At 56.5% G+C, this 5,439-nt stretch overlaps 1 long non-coding RNA gene across 1 annotated transcript in view; it reads right to left on the reverse strand.

Annotated features, from left to right (window-relative positions):
* Positions 1-958: 958 nt before the first annotated feature.
* LOC144952355 (uncharacterized) overlaps positions 959-5,439 on the reverse strand; it is an 11,025-nt gene continuing 6,544 nt past the window's right edge. Inside the window, exon 3 of the long non-coding RNA XR_013640615.1 lies at positions 959-1,027. This is a non-coding gene — a long non-coding RNA (uncharacterized LOC144952355). The remainder of the gene's footprint in view (positions 1,028-5,439) is intronic.

The following is a 5,439-nucleotide window of genomic DNA, read 5'->3' on the forward strand; positions in this document are numbered from 1 at the left end:
TGAGTAGTGGTGAGTGTAGTGGTGAGTAGTGGTGAGTGTAGTGGTGAGTAGTGGTGAGTAGTGGTGAGTGTAGTGGTGAGTGTAGTGGTGAGTGTGGTGGTGAGTAGTGGTGGTGAGTAGTGGTGGTGAGTGTAGTGGTGAGTGTAGTGGTGAGTAGTGGTGATGGTGGTGAGTGTAGTGGTGAGTGTAGTGGTGAGTAGTGGTGAGTGTAGTGGTGAGTGTAGTGGTGAGTAGTGGTGAGTGTAGTGGTGAGTAGTGGTGAGTAGTGGTGAGTGTAGTGGTGTGTGTAGTGGTGAGTGTGGTGAGTGTGGTGGTGAGTAGTGGTGGTGAGTAGTGGTGGTGAGTGTAGTGGTGAGTGTAGTGGTGAGTAGTGGTGATGGTGGTGAGTGTAGTGGTGAGTGTAGTGGTGAGTAGTGGTGAGTGTAGTGGTGAGTGTAGTGGTGAGTAGTGGTGAGTGTAGTGGTGAGTAGTGGTGAGTAGTGGTGAGTAGTGGTGAGTGTAGTGGTGAGTGTAGTGGTGAGTGTGGTGAGTGTGGTGGTGAGTAGTGGTGGTGAGTAGTGGTGGTGAGTAGTAGTGGTGAGTGTAGTGGTGAGTAGTGGTGATGGTGGTGAGTGTAGTGGTGAGTGTAGTGGTGAGTAGTGGTGATGGTGGTGAGTGTAGTGGTGAGTAGTGGTGATGGTGGTGAGTGTAGTGGTGAGTAGTGGTGATGGTGGTGAGTGTAGTGGTGAGTAGTGGTGATGGTGGTGAGTAGTGGTGAGTAGTGGTGAGTAGTGGTGAGTAGTAGTGGTGAGTGTAGTGGTGAGTGGTGGTGAGTAGTGGTGAGTAGTAGTGGTGAGTAGTAGTGGTGAGTGGTGGTGAGTGGTGGTGAGTGGTGGTGAGACGTGGTGAGTGTACTAGTAGTGGTGAGTAGTGGTGGTGAGTAGTAGTGGTGAGTGGTGGTGAGTGGTGGCGAGGGGCACCTCACCTGCGCTGCGATGAAGCGCACGTGTCTCAGAGAGCTCTCCAGGTGCTCGGCAAGAAGCAGCAACTGTGATGCACACACAGACAAAGGTCCCCCAGGTAGCCTCCCACAGACTGCAGGGGCAAGTGCTGTTAGCCAGCACCTGTGAAGGTAGACACAGACAAAGGTCCCCCAGGTAGCCTCCCACAGACTGCAGGGGCAAGTGCTGTTAGCCAGCACCTGTGAAGGTAGACACAGACAAAGGTCCCCCAGGTAGCCTCCCACAGACTGCAGGGGCAAGTGCTGTTAGCCAGCACCTGTGAAGGTAGACACAGACAAAGGTCCCCCAGGTAGCCTCCCACAGACTGCAGGGGCAAGTGCTGTTAGCCAGCACCTATGAAGGTAGACACAGACAAAGGTCCCCCAGGTAGCCTCTATCATACTGCAGGGGCAAGTGCTGTTAGCCAGCACCTGTGAAGGTAGACACAGACAAAGGTCCCCCAGGTAGCCTCCCACAGACTGCAGGGGCAAGTGCTGTTAGCCAGCACCTGTGAAGGTAGACACAGACAAAGGTCCCCCAGGTAGCCTCCCACAGACTGCAGGGGCAAGTGCTGTTAGCCAGCACCTGTGAAGGTAGACACAGACAAAGGTCCCCCAGGTAGCCTCCCACAGACTGCAGGGGCAAGTGCTGTTAGCCAGCACCTGTGAAGGTAGACACAGACAAAGGTCCCCCAGGTAGCCTCCCACAGACTGCAGGGGCAAGTGCTGTTAGCCAGCACCTGTGAAGGTAGACACAGACAAAGGTCCCCCAGGTAGCCTCCCACAGACTGCAGGGGCAAGTGCTGTTAGCCAGCACCTGTGAAGGTAGACACAGACAAAGGTCCCCCAGGTAGCCTCCCACAGACTGCAGGGGCAAGTGCTGTTAGCCAGCACCTGTGAAGGTAGACACAGACAAAGGTCCCCCAGGTAGCCTCCCACAGACTGCAGGGGCAAGTGCTGTTAGCCAGCACCTGTGAAGGTAGACACAGACAAAGGTCCCCCAGGTAGCCTCCCACAGACTGCAGGGGCAAGTGCTGTTAGCCAGCACCTGTGAAGGTAGACACAGACAAAGGTCCCCCAGGTAGCCTCCCACAGACTGCAGGGGCAAGTGCTGTTAGCCAGCACCTGTGAAGGTAGACACAGACAAAGGTCCCCCAGGTAGCCTCCCACAGACTGCAGGGGCAAGTGCTGTTAGCCAGCACCTGTGAAGGTAGACACAGACAAAGGTCCCCCAGGTAGCCTCCCACAGACTGCAGGGGCAAGTGCTGTTAGCCAGCAACTGTGAAGGTAGACACAGACAAAGGTCCCCCAGGTAGCCTCCCACAGACTGCAGGGGCAAGTGCTGTTAGCCAGCACCTGTGAAGGTAGACACAGACAAAGGTCCCCCAGGTAGCCTCCCACAGACTGCAGGGGCAAGTGCTGTTAGCCAGCACCTGTGAAGGTAGACACAGACAAAGGTCCCCCAGGTAGCCTCCCACAGACTGCAGGGGCAAGTGCTGTTAGCCAGCACCTGTGAAGGTAGACACAGACAAAGGTCCCCCAGGTAGCCTCCCACAGACTGCAGGGGCAAGTGCTGTTAGCCAGCACCTGTGAAGGTAGACACAGACAAAGGTCCCCCAGGTAGCCTCCCACAGACTGCAGGGGCAAGTGCTGTTAGCCAGCACCTGTGAAGGTAGACACAGACAAAGGTCCCCCAGGTAGCCTCCCACAGACTGCAGGGGCAAGTGCTGTTAGCCAGCACCTGTGAAGGTAGACACAGACAAAGGTCCCCCAGGTAGCCTCCCACAGACTGCAGGGGCAAGTGCTGTTAGCCAGCACCTGTGAAGGTAGACACAGACAAAGGTCCCCCAGGTAGCCTCCCACAGACTGCAGGGGCAAGTGCTGTTAGCCAGCACCTGTGAAGGTAGACACAGACAAAGGTCCCCCAGGTAGCCTCCCACAGACTGCAGGGGCAAGTGCTGTTAGCCAGCACCTGTGAAGGTAGACACAGACAAAGGTCCCCCAGGTAGCCTCCCACAGACTGCAGGGGCAAGTGCTGTTAGCCAGCACCTGTGAAGGTAGACACAGACAAAGGTCCCCCAGGTAGCCTCCCACAGACTGCAGGGGCAAGTGCTGTTAGCCAGCACCTATGAAGGTAGACACAGACAAAGGTCCCCCAGGTAGCCTCCCACAGACTGCAGGGGCAAGTGCTGTTAGCCAGCACCTGTGAAGGTAGACACAGACAAAGGTCCCCCAGGTAGCCTCCCACAGACTGCAGGGGCAAGTGCTGTTAGCCAGCACCTGTGAAGGTAGACACAGACAAAGGTCCCCCAGGTAGCCTCCCACAGACTGCAGGGGCAAGTGCTGTTAGCCAGCACCTGTGAAGGTAGACACAGACAAAGGTCCCCCAGGTAGCCTCCCACAGACTGCAGGGGCAAGTGCTGTTAGCCAGCAACTGTGATGCACACACAGACAAAGGTCCCCCAGGTAGCCTCTATCATACTGCAGGGGCAAGTGCTGTTAGCCAGCACCTATGAAGGTAGACACAGACAAAGGTCCCCCAGGTAGCCTCCCACAGACTGCAGGGGCAAGTGCTGTTAGCCAGCACCTATGAAGGTAGACACAGACAAAGGTCCCCCAGGTAGCCTCCCACAGACTGCAGGGGCAAGTGCTGTTAGCCAGCACCTATGAAGGTAGACACAGACAAAGGTACCCCAGGTAGCCTCTAACAGACTGCAGGGGCAAGTGCTGTTAGCCAGCACCTGTGAAGGTAGACACAGACAAAGGTCCCCCAGGTAGCCTCCCACAGACTGCAGGGGCAAGTGCTGTTAGCCAGCACCTGTGAAGGTAGACACAGACAAAGGTCCCCCAGGTAGCCTCCCACAGACTGCAGGGGCAAGTGCTGTTAGCCAGCACCTGTGAAGGTAGACACAGACAAAGGTCCCCCAGGTAGCCTCCCACAGACTGCAGGGGCAAGTGCTGTTAGCCAGCACCTGTGAAGGTAGACACAGACAAAGGTCCCCCAGGTAGCCTCCCACAGACTGCAGGGGCAAGTGCTGTTAGCCAGCACCTGTGAAGGTAGACACAGACAAAGGTCCCCCAGGTAGCCTCCCACAGACTGCAGGGGCAAGTGCTGTTAGCCAGCACCTGTGAAGGTAGACACAGACAAAGGTCCCCCAGGTAGCCTCCCACAGACTGCAGGGGCAAGTGCTGTTAGCCAGCACCTGTGAAGGTAGACACAGACAAAGGTCCCCCAGGTAGCCTCCCACAGACTGCAGGGGCAAGTGCTGTTAGCCAGCACCTGTGAAGGTAGACACAGACAAAGGTCCCCCAGGTAGCCTCCCACAGACTGCAGGGGCAAGTGCTGTTAGCCAGCACCTGTGAAGGTAGACACAGACAAAGGTCCCCCAGGTAGCCTCCCACAGACTGCAGGGGCAAGTGCTGTTAGCCAGCACCTGTGAAGGTAGACACAGACAAAGGTCCCCCAGGTAGCCTCCCACAGACTGCAGGGGCAAGTGCTGTTAGCCAGCACCTGTGAAGGTAGACACAGACAAAGGTCCCCCAGGTAGCCTCCCACAGACTGCAGGGGCAAGTGCTGTTAGCCAGCACCTGTGAAGGTAGACACAGACAAAGGTCCCCCAGGTAGCCTCTCACAGACTGCAGGGGCAAGTGCTGTTAGCCAGCACCTGTGAAGGTAGACACAGACAAAGGTCCCCCAGGTAGCCTCCCACAGACTGCAGGGGCAAGTGCTGTTAGCCAGCACCTGTGAAGGTAGACACAGACAAAGGTCCCCCAGGTAGCCTCCCACAGACTGCAGGGGCAAGTGCTGTTAGCCAGCACCTGTGAAGGTAGACACAGACAAAGGTCCCCCAGGTAGCCTCTAACAGACTGTAGGGGCAAGTGCTGTTAGCCAGCACCTGTGAAGGTAGACACAGACAAAGGTCCCCCAGGTAGCCTCTAACAGACTGTAGGGGCAAGTGCTGTTAGCCAGCACCTATGAAGGTAGACACAGACAAAGGTCCCCCAGGTAGCCTCTAACAGACTGTAGGGGCAAGTGCTGTTAGCCAGCACCTGTGAAGGTAGACACAGACAAAGGTCCCCCAGGTAGCCTCTAACAGACTGCAGGGGCAAGTGCTGTTAGCCAGCACCTATGAAGGTAGACACAGACAAAGGTCCCCCAGGTAGCCTCTAACAGACTGTAGGGGCAAGTGCTGTTAGCCAGCACCTGTGAAGGTAGACACAGACAAAGGTCCCCCAGGTAGCCTCTAACAGACTGTAGGGGCAAGTGCTGTTAGCCAGCACCTGTGAAGGTAGACACAGACAAAGGTCCCCCAAGTAGCCTCTAACAGACTGCAGGGGCAAGTGCTGTTAGCCAGCACCTGTGAAGGTAGACACAGACAAAGGTCCCCCAGGTAGCCTCTAACAGACTGCAGGGACAAGTGCTGTTATCCAGCACCTGTGTAGGTAGACACAGACAAAGG

This window comes from Lampetra fluviatilis, chromosome 67 (assembly GCF_964198595.1).
Source record: "Lampetra fluviatilis chromosome 67, kcLamFluv1.1, whole genome shotgun sequence".
In the NCBI taxonomy this organism is placed as follows: Eukaryota; Metazoa; Chordata; class Hyperoartia; order Petromyzontiformes; family Petromyzontidae; genus Lampetra; species Lampetra fluviatilis.